This window comes from Gymnoscopelus microlampas, assembly GCF_963454915.1.
Source record: "Gymnoscopelus microlampas genome assembly, chromosome: 22".
Classification (NCBI taxonomy): Eukaryota; Metazoa; Chordata; class Actinopteri; order Myctophiformes; family Myctophidae; genus Gymnoscopelus; species Gymnoscopelus microlampas.
The window spans coordinates 24,502,051-24,517,687 of record NC_139959.1 but is presented as its reverse complement, the minus strand read 5'-3'; positions in this window follow the sequence as shown (position 1 = coordinate 24,517,687).

The window sequence follows — 15,637 nt, the reverse complement described above, 5'->3', positions numbered from 1 at the left end:
ACACAACATGACTGTATCAATGAATGCATGTGCAATTGTTAACCAGTAAACTCCGCCCTTAGATTGTCTGCAATTTTGAGCAGTTTGAAAAACATTTAAATCCAGTATTTCTGAGCAATTTGCGTGAAAGTGTGTCATGTGTGTGAACTCCCTTTTCATCAGTTCGGGTCTGTTGGCCCAATGGCTTAATCATCTGCCTTGATACCAGAGCACGCCGGTTCAAATCTCACCTCATGCAGACCTCAACTCAATTGCATTACACACAACATGACTGTATCAATGAATAAACATGCAATTGTTAAATGAAACGCTTATTGAGAGTACTTGTTTTCAATGTATGATGTACTTCATTAGGTTTCGAGAGCCTATCAGGCTTCGAACCCTATTACATCTCTACACTTTCATTATTATTCTTCCGCCGTTTTTGCCAGTTCTGGCCTAACCGCCTGGTCACTTCTTATGAAATTCGGCAATATGGTAGAGGGCTATGCCAAACGGCGAAAACCCGAAACTCACAACCATTGGCCAAAGGGTGGCGCTGTAGCACTCAATTGAAAATGCCAACTTTGAACAGGTACAGCTCATGCCCTGTTCGACCTACAGCCATGAAACTTCGATACACACATGCGTCTCCTCATGCCTAACAACTTTCACTGTTTGACTTTTGACCTCTGACCTTTAGATCTCCCACCATTTCGAATTCTATGAAAAGCAGTAAAAAGCAGTAAAAATCCTACTCCTCCTGGGATTTATGAGCAATCTGTACGAAACTGTATACACATGAACTTTGGACCAATGCCGACAGACGTAACCAAGCGGATTTTCCATAAGTGAAAACGTTAAGCTTTTATAAGCCAATGAAAATTGCAGCTTTATTTTAATTTTTCATCTGCCCCTAACACATACATGCAGACTCACATTTGTTTGACACTTTGCAATATTGTAGAGGGTCCTTCCAAGTATCACTGAAACCAATCTTACTCCAATTGGTCAAAGGGGGGCGCTATAGCAATTTTTTGAAAATGCAAACTTTAAACAGGCAAAAGTCATGCCTCGTTTGGCCGACAGCCGTTAAACCTGCTTACACATGTGCCTTGACTCATGAGGAACACATGTATCACTTTGACCAGTAAGCTCTGCCCTTAGATTGTCTGCAATTTTGAGCAGTTTGAAAAACATTTAAATCCAGGATTTCTGAGCAATTTGCATGAAACTGTGTCAAATACATGTTTGAGGCCCTTTTTCACAGGTTCAGGTGTGTTGGTTCAATAGCTTGATCGCTTAATCATCTGCCTTGAAACCATAGGGTAGCCGGTTCGAATCCCACCTCAGGTAGACTTAATTATAATTGCATTGCACACAACATGACTATATCAATGAATACATGTGCAATTGTTAAAGATGACGAGAAATGCATACTTGAAAGTAGTTATTTTCAATGTATGACGTACTTCATTCGCGCTTTTGTTTTGTTTTGTTGGATTCTCCCTTTTCACTGTCTAAGGCTGTGTATTGGATAGCTCCACCGGTAGAGTGTGAGTCTCATGTGCCGAAGGTCCCTGGTTCGAATCCCACTTATTACAGTTCACATTTAAATTGCATTGTACAAAACATGACCCTGTTAATTCAGACATGTGCAATGTTTAGACAATAACACGAAATGCTTTTGAGAGTAATTGTTTTTTAGGTTTCGAGAGCCTATCAGGCTTCGAACCCTATTACATCTCTACACTTTCATTAGGTTTCGAGAGCCATCAGGCTTCGAAAGCTATTACATCTCTACACTTTCATTATTATTCTTCCGCCGTTTTTGCCAGTTCTGGCCTAACCGCCTGGTCACTTCTTATGAAATTCGGCAATATGGTAGAGGGCTATGCCAAACGGTGAAAACCCGAAACTCACAACCATTGGCCAAAGGGTGGCGCTGTAGCACTCAATTGAAAATGCCAACTTTGAACAGGTACAGCTCATGCCCTGTTCGACCTACAGCCATGAAACTTCGATACACACATGCGTCTCCTCATGCCTAACAACTTTCACTGTTTGACTTTTGACCTCTGACCTTTAGATCTCCCACCATTTCGAATTCTATGAAAAGCAGTAAAAAGCAGTAAAAAGCCTACTCCTCCTGGGATTTATGAGCAATCTGTACGAAACTGTATACACATGAACTTTGGACCAATGCCGACAGACGTAACCAAGCGGATTTTCCATAAGTGAAAACGTTAAGCTTTTATAAGCCAATGAAAATTGCAGCTTTTTTTAAATTATTCATCTGCCCCTAACACATACATGCAGACTCACATTTGTTTGACACTTTGCAATATTGTAGAGGGTCCTTCCAAGTATCACTGAAACCAATCTTACTCCAATTGGTCAAAGGGGGGCGCTATAGCAATTTTTTGAAAATGCAAACTTTAAACAGGCAAAAGTCGTGCCTCGTTTGGCCGACAGCCGTTAAACCTGCTTACACATGTGCCTTGACTCATGAGGAACACATGTATCACTTTGACCAGTAAGCTCTGCCCTTAGATTGTCTGCAATTTTGAGCAGTTTGAAAAACATTTAAATCCAGGATTTCTGAGCAATTTGCATGAAACTGTGTCAAATACATGTTTGAGGCCCTTTTTCACAGGTTCAGGTGTGTTGGTTCAATAGCTTGATCGCTTAATCATCTGCCTTGAAACCATAGGGTAGCCGGTTCGAATCCCACCTCAGGTAGACTTAATTATAATTGCATTGCACACAACATGACTATATCAATGAATACATGTGCAATTGTTAAAGATGACGAGAAATGCATACTTGAAAGTAGTTATTTTCAATGTATGACGTACTTCATTCGCGCTTTTGTTTTTTTTGTTGGATTCTCCCTTTTCACTGTCTAAGGCTGTGTATTGGATAGCTCCACCAGTAGAGTGTGAGTCTCATGTGCCGAAGGTCCCTGGTTCGAATCCTACTTATTACAGTTCACATTTAAATTGCATTGTACAAAACATGACCCTGTTATTTCAGACAAGTGCAATGTTTAGACAATAACACGAAATGCTTTTGAGAGTAGTTTTTTTTTATGTATGACATACTTTCTTGTGAAAATAGCCGATCTACAATCTCACACCTTTTTAGATAGCAACGCGTTGTGAGCTTGTAGATCGACTATTTTCCACTAGTTTCCATTCCGAAATATATTGAGCAGTTTGAAAAACATTTAAACCAAGGATTTCTGAGCAATTTGCGTGAAAGTGTGTCATGTGTGTGAACTCCCTTTTCATCAGTTCGGGTCTGTTGGCCCAATGGCTTAATCATCTGCCTTGATACCAGAGCGTCGCCGGTTCAAATCTCACCTCATGCAGACCTCAACTCAATTGCATTACACACAACATGACTGTATCAATGAATAAACATGCAATTGTTAAATGAAACGCTTATTGAGAGTAGTTGTTTTCAATGTATGATGTACTTCATTCCCTCTTTTGTTTTGTTTTGTTTTGTTGGATTCTCCCTTCTCACTGACCAAGGCTGTGGATTGAATAGCTTGATCAATACAGTGTTAGTCTCATGTGCCAAAGGTCCACGGCTCAAACCCCACTTGTCACAGTTTACATTTAAATTGCATTATGCAAAACATGACCCTGTTAATTCAGACATGTGCACTTTGCTCTCTCTCTCTCTCTCTCTCTCTCTCTCTCTCTCTCTCTCTCTCTCTCTCTCTCTCTCTCTCTCTCTCTGTCACAGTCTGTCTGTCTGCCACTCTGTCACTGTCTGTCTGTCTGCCAGTCTGCCACTCTGTCACTGTCTGTCTGTCTGTCTGTCTGTCTGTCTGCCAGTCTGCCACTCTGTCACTCTGTCACAGTCTGTCTGTCTGCCTGTCTGCCACTCTGTCACTGTCTGTCTGTCTGCCAGTCTGCCACTCTGTCACTGTCTGTCTGTCTGTCTGTCTGCCAGTCTGCCACTCTGTCACAGTCTGTCTGTCTGTCTGTCTGTCTGTCTGCCAGTCTGCCACTCTTTCACTGTCTGTCTGTCTGTCTGTCTGTCTGTCTGTCTGTCTGCCAGTCTGCCACAGTCTGTCTGTCTGCCAGTCTGCCAGTCTGCCACTCTGTCACTGTCTGTCTGTCTGCCAGTCTGCCACTCTGCCACTCTGTCACAGTCTGTCTGTTTGTCTGTCTGCCACTCTGTCACAGTCTGCCAGTCTGCCAGTCTGTCACAGTCTGCCAGTCTGCCACTCTGTCACTGTCTGTCTGTCTGTCTGCCAGTCTGCCAGTCTGCCACAGTCTGTCTGTCTGCCAGTCTGCCAGTCTGCCACAGTCTGTCACAGTCTGCCAGTCTGCCAGTCTGCCACTCTGTCACAGTCTGCCACTCTGCCAGTCTGCCACTCTGTCAAAGTCTGCCAGTCTGCCAGTCTGCCAGTCTGCCACTCTGTCAAAGTCTGCCAGTCTGCCACTCTTGTCACAGTCTGCCAGTCTGCCATTATTCTCGAAACCGCTAATTGCTGCTTGCAGCTATATTTATTATTATTATTACGCCGTTTTTGCCAGTTCTGGCCTAACCGCCTGGTCACTTCTTATGAAATTCGGCAATATGGTAGAGGGCTATGCCAAACGGCGAAAACCCGAAACTCACAACCATTGGCCAAAGGGTGGCGCTGTAGCACTCAATTGAAAATGCCAACTTTGAACAGGTACAGCTCATGCCCTGTTCGACCTACAGCCATGAAACTTCGATACACACATGCGTCTCCTCATGCCTAACAACTTTCACTGTTTGACTTTTGACCTCTGACCTTTAGATCTCCCACCATTTCGAATTCTATGAAAAGCAGTTAAATGCAGTAAAAATGTCACTTCTCCTGGGATTTATGAGCAATCTGTACGAAACTGTATACACATGAACTTTGGACCAATGCCGACAGACGTAACTTAGCGGATTTTCCATAAGTGAAAACGTTAAGCTTTTATAAGCCAATGAAAATTGCAGCTTTTTTTAAATTATTCATCTGCCCCTAACACATACATGCAGACTCACATTTGTTTGACACTTTGCAATATTGTAGAGGGTCCTTCCAAGTATCACTGAAACCAATCTTACTCCAATTGGTCAAAGGGGGGCGCTATAGCAATTTTTTGAAAATGCAAACTTTAAACAGGCAAAAGTCATGCCTCGTTTGGCCGACAGCCGTTAAACCTGCTTACACATGTGCCTTGACTCATGAGGAACACATGTATCACTTTGACCAGTAAGCTCTGCCCTTAGATTGTCTGCAATTTTGAGCAGTTTGAAAAACATTTAAATCCAGGATTTCTGAGCAATTTGCATGAAACTGTGTCAAATACATGTTTGAGGCCCTTTTTCACAGGTTCAGGTGTGTTGGTTCAATAGCTTGATCGCTTAATCATCTGCCTTGAAACCATAGGGTAGCCGGTTCGAATCACACCTCAGGTAGACTTAATTATAATTGCATTGCACACAACATGACTATATCAATGAATACATGTGCAATTGTTAAAGATGACGAGAAATGCATACTTGAAAGTAGTTATTTTCAATGTATGATGTACTTCATTCGCGCTTTTGTTTTGTTTTGTTGGATTCTCCCTTTTCACTGTCTAAGGCTGTGTATTGGATAGCTCCACCAGTAGAGTGTGAGTCTCATGTGCCGAAGGTCCCTGGTTCGAATCCCACTTATTACAGTTCACATTTAAATTGCATTGTACAAAACATGACCCTGTTAATTCAGACAAGTGCAATGTTTAGACAATAACACGAAATGCTTTTGAGAGTAGTTTTTTTTTATGTATGACATACTTTCTTGTGAAAATAGCTGATCTACAATCTCACACTGGAAGAACCTATAGGACGGAAAAACCTATAGATATCAACAGACACCATCAGGGAGGCCATATCTTTAGCTCAATGAGAAGAGAGGCAGCCTGTGAATCCATAGGTCGCTGGTTCAATCCCTGTCCCCAACAATGTGTTAAAGTGATCATTATTTGGAATTCTTTATTTTACAAATAGTGTTTCTTGAGGTTAGGTCGTTTTACTGAGGTTAAGGTCAGTCAGGGTGGGTATAGAAAAGAGCTATCTTTAAGGTTTCGAGAGCCTGTAAGGCTTCGAAGCCTTATTGCATTCCTTGGCTTTCACTATTATTATTATTCTTCCGCCGTTTTTGCCAGTTCTGGCCTAACCGCCTGGTCACTTCTTATGAAATTCGGCAATATGGTAGAGGGCTATGCCAAACGGCGAAAACCCGAAACTCACAACCATTGGCCAAAGGGTGGCGCTGTAGCACTCAATTGAACATGCCAACTTTGAACAGGTACAGCTCATGCCCTGTTCGACCTACAGCCATGAAACTTCGATACACACATGCGTCTCCTCATGCCTAACAACTTTCGCTGTTTGACTTTTGACCTCTGACCTTTAGATCTCCCACCATTTCGAATTCTATGAAAAGCAGTAAAAAGCAGTAAAAAAATCACTTCTCCTGGGATTTATGAGCAATCTGTACGAAACTGTATACACATGAACTTTGGACCAATGCCGACAAACGTAACTTAGCGGATTTTCCATAAGTGAAAACGTTAAGCTTTTATAAGCCAATGAAAATTGCAGCTTTTTTTAAATTATTCATCTGCCCCTAACACATACATGCAGACTCACATTTGTTTGACACTTTGCAATATTGTAGAGGGTCCTTCCAAGTATCACTGAAACCAATCTTACTCCAATTGGTCAAAGGGGGGCGCTATAGCAATTTTTTGAAAATGCAAACTTTAAACAGGCAAAAGTCATGCCTCGTTTGGCCGACAGCCGTTAAACCTGCTTACACATGTGCCTTGACTCATGAGGAACACATGTATCACTTTGACCAGTAAGCTCTGCCCTTAGATTGTCTGCAATTTTGAGCAGTTTGAAAAACATTTAAATCCAGGATTTCTGAGCAATTTGCATGAAACTGTGTCAAATACATGTTTGAGGCCCTTTTTCACAGGTTCAGGTGTGTTGGTTCAATAGCTTGATCGCTTAATCATCTGCCTTGAAACCATAGGGTAGCCGGTTCGAATCCCACCTCAGGTAGACTTAATTATAATTGCATTGCACACAACATGACTATACCAATGAATACATGTGCAATTGTTAAAGATGACGAGAAATGCATACTTGAAAGTAGTTCTTTTCAATGTATGACGTACTTCATTCGCGCTTTTGTTTTGTTTTGTTGGATTCTCCCTTTTCACTGTCTAAGGCTGTGTATTGGATAGCTCCACCAGTAGAGTGTGAGTCTCATGTGCCGAAGGTCCCTGGTTCGAATCCCACTTATTACAGTTCACATTTAAATTGCATTGTACAAAACATGACCCTGTTAATTCAGACAAGTGCAATGTTTAGACAATAACACGAAATGCTTTTGAGAGTAGTTTTTTTTTATGTATGACATACTTTCTTGTGAAAATAGCCGATCTACAATCTCACACCTTTTTAGATAGCAACGCGTTGTGAGCTTGTAGATCGACTATTTTCCACTAGTTTCCATTCCGAAATATATTGAGCAGTTTGAAAAACATTTAAACCAAGGATTTCTGAGCAATTTGCGTGAAAGTGTGTCATGTGTGTGAACTCCCTTTTCACTAGTACAGGTCTGTTGGCCCAATGGCTTAATCATCTGCCTTGAAACCACAGGGTTCCTGGTTCGAATCCCAAGTCATGTAGAATTCATTATAATTGCATTGCACACAACATGACTGTATCAATGAATGCTTGTGCAATTGTTAACCAGTAAACTCCGCCCTTAGATTGTCTGCAATTTTGAGCAGTTTGAAAAACATTTAAATCCAGTATTTCTGAGCAATTTGCGTGAAAGTGTGTCATGTGTGTGAACTCCCTTTTCATCAGTTCGGGTCTGTTGGCCCAATGGCTTAATCATCTGCCTTGATACCAGAGCGTCGCCGGTTCAAATCGCACCTCATGCAGACCTCAACTCAATTGCATTACACACAACATGACTGTATCAATGAATAAACATGCAATTGTTAAATGAAACGCTTATTGAGAGTACTTGTTTTCAATGTATGATGTACTTCATTCCCTCTTTTGTTTTGTTTTGTTTTGTTGGATTCTCCCTTCTCACTGACCAAGGCTGTGGATTGAATAGCTTGATCAATACAGTGTTAGTCTCATGTGCCAAAGGTCCACGGCTCAAACCCCACTTGTCACAGTTTACATTTAAATTGCATTATGCAAAACATGACCCTGTTAATTCAGACATGTGCACTTTGCTCTCTCTCTCTCTCTCTCTCTCTCTCTCTCTCTCTTTCTCTCTCTCTCTCTCTCTCTCTCTCTCTCTCTCTCTCTCTCTCTCTCACTCTGTCACAGTCTGCCACTCTGTCACTGTCTGTCTGTCTGTCTGCCAGTCTGCCAGTCTGCCACAGTCTGTCTGTCTGCCAGTCTGCCACAGTCTGTCACAGTCTGCCAGTCTGCCAGTCTGCCACTCTGTCACAGTCTGCCAGTCTGCCACTCTGTCAAAGTCTGCCAGTCTGCCAGTCTGCCAGTCTGCCAGTCTGCCACTCTGTCAAAGTCTGCCAGTCTGCCAGTCTGCCACTCTTGTCACAGTCTGCCAGTCTGCCATTATTCTCGAAACCGCTAATTGCTGCTTGCAGCTATATTTATTATTATTATTATCATTATTCAATTGCATGTGTAATATAGTGTCAACATGATTCTAATGGCAGAACAGAGATCCGGGTACTCAATGTCGTTGTAGCATTTTTCAACTATTCCAATATAGCATCAAAACTGACGCGACAATCAACGCCAAAGTCCAACATATACAAAAAAGAAAAACATAAAGCTGCAGCAACTTAAGTTGAAAGAGTAAACATGATCCAATCCAGTGATTTTTAAAATCCAAACCATGTTTTTCCGTCAAGAAACCAACATAAACCCCCATAAAGCATAGCAGTGGCGGCCATTTTGTGCCTTGTAACTTGTATCGGCCTTTGGATAATAATAATTGAGTCTCATCAGTACAGACAGTGCTTCCATCGCAAAAGGGCCGCTTAGCTGCAAAGGTGAGTGGGTGCATATTATACATCATATGGCTATTATAGAGATTGCTGGCTTTTTAAGGACAGTGTTACTTGTCTTGAGGACAGAAGGAGATCAAGTTCTACAAGCTAAACCATGTGTTTGGCAAGGTATAGCTTCAATAATGCAGTTGTGGATTCCATTAAGGTGATCAGGCATTCTCTGTTGATGAGGAAGTCCAAGGCATGCAAATGTATAGAAACAAAGACACACACTACAAGCAACATTTGATTGCCTCGTGTGAAAATGTGCATTGTGCCTTACAAATGTTGTTGTAAGGTGGACATGACAGTGGACCACCATAAAAGCAGAGGTCCGCTCTAAATGACTCAGACTGAATTATTTCAGTGATAATTTATTTGTTCTTTCATTGATTCAAGCAAATACATTAAAGCAAGGTATGTGCTACTTAAATCCAACCATCCATTCCATCCATGTTCCTCTCATTATCACCACAACACCAGAGAGTCACTCTCCATCTGCTGTTAACGTCACTTGTCTCTTCATTTCTAAAAAGCTAAAGTGGCAAAGAAACTAAATCTTTGGTCACACTATGAGGCTCAAATCAGTCTTGATTTTGGGGGATAAACAATTACCTCATGAACAGATGTACAAGTATTGCAATATCACTGATACACTGATAATCCTTTTGACTGACACATTTGAACACTTTAAAGACGTTTGATCAGTTTGATTCTTTGCACTTTGGCTTTGCATGTCATAGATATAGGAGACACACACACACACACACACACACACACACACACACACACACACACACACACACACACACACACACACACACACACACACACACACACACACACACACAATGATTTCATGTGACATTTGTGTAAACAAATATGTCTGCGTTAACTACTGAGCCACTTAACCACCCCAAATGAAAATCCAAATTATTTTTGGATAATAATAATTGAGTCTCATCAGTACAGACAGTGTTTCCATCGCAAAAGGGCCGCTTAGCTGCAAAGGTGAGTGGGTGCATATTATACATCATATGGCTATTATAGAGATTGCTGGCTTTTTAAGGACAGTGTTACTTGTCTTGAGGACAGAAGGAGATCAAGTTCTACCAGATAAACCATTTGTTTGGCAAGGTATAGCTTCAATAATGCAGTTGTGGATTCCATTAAGGTGATCAGGCATTCTCTGTTGATGAGGAAGTCCAAGGCATGCAAATGTATAGAAACAAAGACACACACTACAAGCAACATTTGATTTGATTTGTCAAATGCTTCTCACGGAAACGTCAGGGATAAAATGCCAATGGAATACTGGAACAAGGAAACTTGAGACAAAAAAGATTTGCTGATTAATGAATGAATGCCAGGATTTTAATTGAATGCAGTGTCACAATAGTTTAATGCAGGGGTGGGCAACTTTGATGATAGAGAGGGCCACTATATTTCAACACTCACTCCAGAGGGCCACATTGCATATACTGTCGGGCAGAAAGCTCTTATCTCCGTATTTTAACTTTTTTTTCGTGAATTAGCCATACTTTCTATGGCACACAAAAGTAGCACAAATAGCCGATCTGCAAGCTCAAAACGTGTCGCAGTGCGACGTGTTTTGTGCTTGTAGATCTGCTATTTTTGAATTGGAATCCTGATTTGTTTTTTGCTGTTTCTTTTATTGGAATCCTGAAAAGTATCATTTTTATTTAATTTCAAATGCATTAAGTTATTCTTACGTTAAATGTATGGACTTAAATACAAATACATTGGACATAAAACAGATGATGGGATTGTTATACTAGTCATTAAGCTACTAGACTGAAGTCATTAAAGCGGGTCATGTTTGCATGTTTGGAATTGTAACAGCTGAATTCAATAATATAACCTGCGGGCCGCATTCATTGAAGGTGGGGGCCGGCAGTTGCCCATGTATGATGTAACAGCAAGCCAGTCTGAGGATGTCAGACTCCATGGAACCACTGTATTCTGTTTTTATCCAATAAATCGACTTGAGGAACTATCTCACTGGACCTTTCAACTTCATGTTTCACAGTACTGTACATTTACCACACAAATAGAATAAATCTTTAAAAAGAAAATTACTTTTGGGACAATTAGCAGCACAATGGAAATCAATGTTCTTCCTCGTGTTTCTAACCATGATAACATTTGACATATTTGAAAACCTTCCAGGAGCTGATTGTATATATGCAAAACCTGGACTTATTTCCTTGTTGGTATTTTCACATTTTCACATTTTCTCTGTTTTTGACGGACATATGTTTTGTGTTAAACTTTTGTCCTGCAATGAAATACCCCAAATTATTAATAATTTATTTTATTACATTGTCATTGCTATAGAGTGTTTTTTCAGTAACAGGAGTCTCCATGTCTCTCCAGCTCTTTATTAAATAGAAAATACATTGTCCGGTCGGGATACCAATTTCATTGGCTGGAATTGTGTCACCTACCTGAAGACCCCTGTTACTGAACACTCTTTAGCAATGATTACTATCAGAATATAGAGCTTTAACCTTTTGGAAAAAAAGTTTTGTTTTAACCAAAAAATGTCACCTACCTTTAAATATAAGTGTTCAAAAGTACCTGCTTTTAAACTTTCTGTAAGTGTTCAAAAGTACATATTACAAAGTTCCATTTATTTTTAATATCAATGCATTACTGTATTGACATTTTGAGATTTTCCCAAATGTTTCTGTTGCTCCGATCCGCACCAAACTTGGCACAAACATTCTTCAATGGTCTGCCATCAGAATAGGGGGCTGCCTGCCACATGGTCTGCAAACAGCACACAGGCTGTATGGTATATCGCTACAGCAGACTGCACATTTGCTCATAATGCAGACACATAGTAGAACAATGAAAGCCACAATATAGAAATAAAATACAAATGAAGTAAACAAAAAACATTTAAAATGCGATCATTGATCATCCCCAACATGTTCAAAAAGGAGTAGGAAGAAGCGAAACGTATTTACTCCTATCCCCGTCTTATTTAACATTCATAATCCATATAAACAATTACAAATGTAACATATAATTTAAATCCTATGATATCTGTATACCTATCTACCTACCTATACCTATCTATATACATCTTATCTCTATATAATACATATATCTAATACACATAGCTACATAACCCATATATACCCATACCCACTTTAAAAAATAATTAATGAATACAATCAACCCACCCCTTCCTCCACTCTATAACAGCTAATGATGTCTTTTTTATACATCCTCTTAAAGTGTGCTATATTAGTGCTTTGTTTGAGTTCCAAATCCAAACCATTCCATAAATTGACCACACAGATTGTGATACATTGACTCTTTCTAGTGGTGTGTACAAGAAGTTGCTTTAGGTTAATCTCCCCTCTTAAATTATAACCCCCTCTCTGTCGGAAAACATATTCTGTATATTCCCCGGTAGTACATTATTTCTTGCTTTATACATAATTTGAGCTGTTTTGAATTTCACCATGTCCATGAATTTCAAAGCATTTAACTGTAAAAAAGAGAGTTTGTGTGTTCCTGATATCCTACATTGTTCACAATCCTTATTGCCCTCTCTTGCAGTATGACCAATGGTTGTAAGTTACTTTTGTAGGTATTACCCCAAGGCCCCTATTCTCCGTGAACTTTGAACAAACTGCTAGTTACGGATTGCGGACTAGGCAAGAGGCGTTGCCCCGCAAAATTTGGTATTCTGTGGTACTCCCCCGCCCCGCGAAACACCTGCGCTACCCGTTACATTATGCATAGGTGTGGTTTGGGCGTTACAATGATAAAACCAATCACCGTGCCAGAAGCCATTGCCTTTAAGAGAAGACTGTGCTAGCCGTCATCCCCGATCCATATGCTCTAGCCTATCTCCCCGTCTGCACTGTTGCCTGGTCTGATTATTATAAGCCACATTGGGCTTGTTTTCCTTCTTTTTTATTTATTTATCCAAATACATTTTTATATTAATTTGTAGCCTATTGTGTTAACAATAAGCGTGTCATATTTGTCAGATCCGGAATAGTATTATGAAACTTAAAGCCATTTAAAATATTTATACTATTGGTACACACCAGCTTCTCCCAAATAATGAATTACATCATGTTCCCACAACGCTCCTACAGGCACCCATGGACCTCCAGCTGGTCGACCACAGGGCTGGGCGGTGGTACACTGACATACAGTAGCACATGGGTATAATAAATGGGACAGTTTTGGGAAAGGTCTGTACTCACTTTGGCTGTTATTGTTCTATTTCCACCATTCTAATGGATTCCAGTGTGTAAACAGGGGTGTGAAGTTGCTCCATAGTTTCCTCTGAAGTGACGCAGTTAAAGTTAACTTATACATCCATATTGTCCCCGTTATCTTTAATCATCCACCTTTGTTCAGTAATCCCGAACAGAGCTACACTTTAAGTTTACATCAATCATAGCCTCTCAAACCCAGACACATTGCTGCGAACCGCGGTTTGGGTGGGTTCGGGTCAATCAAATATGATTATTAATTAATATCGGATAAACCACGGGTGAAATATTGCGGTAAATAAATTAATGACATCTAATAGCCAGATATCTATCCATAAAATAGCTAAATCTCTGCGTGCTTGTGTCTGTGTGAGTGTGTAGAGCAGTGTGCGATGCGATGACAAAATGCATTGATTTAGCCTATGGAATGTCGGTGCGTCTTTTTTCTTTTTTTTAAACCGGTGCTATAGCAGTGTGCTCTGTATGTTGGATGCCGCATGTATGTTGGATGCAGTGGTGGAAAAATAACTCAAATTCTTTACTTAAGTAAAAGTAGCGATACTGCAATATAGAAATACTCTGTTACAAGTGAAAGTCCAGAATTCAAAATTTACTTGAGTAAAAGTACAAAAGTATTGGCATCAAAATGTACTTAAAGTATCAAAAGTAAAAGTACTAAAATATTTGAAAATAGCTCTACAAGCTCTCAACACGTCCACCGTTGAGAGCTTGTAGATCGGCTATTTTCACAATATTTATCTGTGGAACCGAGTCAAACAAAACGGGGGGGGTCCCCAGTTCAAATATGGTTATTTTGGGGGGTCGATGGCCTGAAAAGATTGAGAACCTTTAACAGTAAACATGAACGTAGCGTTTACGTGGGGAATATAATAATAATAATATAATATATATAATATAATATAATATTCACCCGCAGCATGGGTTTAACGAGACAGCAGCCAAAATGAAAATCACACTACAGTAGATGATCCGATCATCTTATAAAAAATGTAAGTGCTTAAGATTTTAGCCCAAACCCAACGGGACCCGACCCGGCCTGTCGGCACCGGCTGGGCCGGGTCGACGTTTTTTTTTTATCCAAATAAATTCATATATTAATTCATTTGTAGCGTATTGTGGTCCCAATAAGCAACGGCTTTCCAAGAGTATATGAAAGCCATTTAAAATAGTTATACTCTTACACAGCTGTTGCCAAATAATTAATCATCAGGGCAGAAGCGCAAAAGTAGGTCAAATCAATCAATCAGCCAGCTGTTTTCTGTCACTGCGCAGCACTCTTTAAAGTTTAAACAACATGACATATAGAATGGATCTTCAGACAAATTGGATTATTTCTTCAAATGACAAGAGCAGGCAGCGGGCAGTAGGCTACGACTACGAGGTAACATTGGATGTCAATTCAATTCAATATAATGGTTATGGGTGTATATATTTATATAGCCCTATTTGCTCCAAGCTGTTTTTTAAATAAAATATAGACTGTTGGAATAGCAGGGTGGAATGAGTCCTGTTCTTAACGAATTACCAAGATTTAATGAGAAAAAAGGCTGCAGCAATTAAGCTTCTTTAGAAAAATGACTGACGGGCTGGGCTGGGTCTAATTTGTCAATTATTAGTCGAGCCGGGCTAAAATATTTAGGGGATATGAAAGCTCTAGTTAGTTGTTTGAAGTGCTCATGTGGCCTTAGTTGCTTCTTTTTGTTTTCATATACCTGCGGTTGCTTATTTCTCGGCTGCATGGCAACATGGCTCATGGTCCAACGCACAAAGCCATTGCAGTGTCTGTGTGCACTTGGCGGGTGGTTTGAGAAACGGGCGGGTGCTTTTAGAATCCACTATCCCCCCTCCCCAAGCCGTACCCATGTGTGGGTTGAGAATGGCAATGTGGGGGATATAGCAACAACACGCCCACGGGCACATCTCCACACGCAAATACCGGCGTCGGCATAATGGGGGACGGGTAGCGCAGGTGCTAGAATAACATATTGGGGCCGCGCAGCTCCATTTTCCGTATTTAACGATAGTTAGGGGCTGGCAAATTGACCGAGAATGGGGCCCCAAATCTCCACACACTAATTCAGATACGGCAAAACCAGTGAACAATACAGAATGTACAATGCCCTTTGATTTAGAATGAATCTGGCTATTCCCAGTATAGAAACGCTTCTTGCCAGCTTAGCTCTTATATATGAAATATGGGGTTTCCAGCTGATTTTGTGTTCTAGCATTACACCAAGAAATGTAATTTCGTATAGGGCCTACTCTTTCTATCTTTATATTATCTGT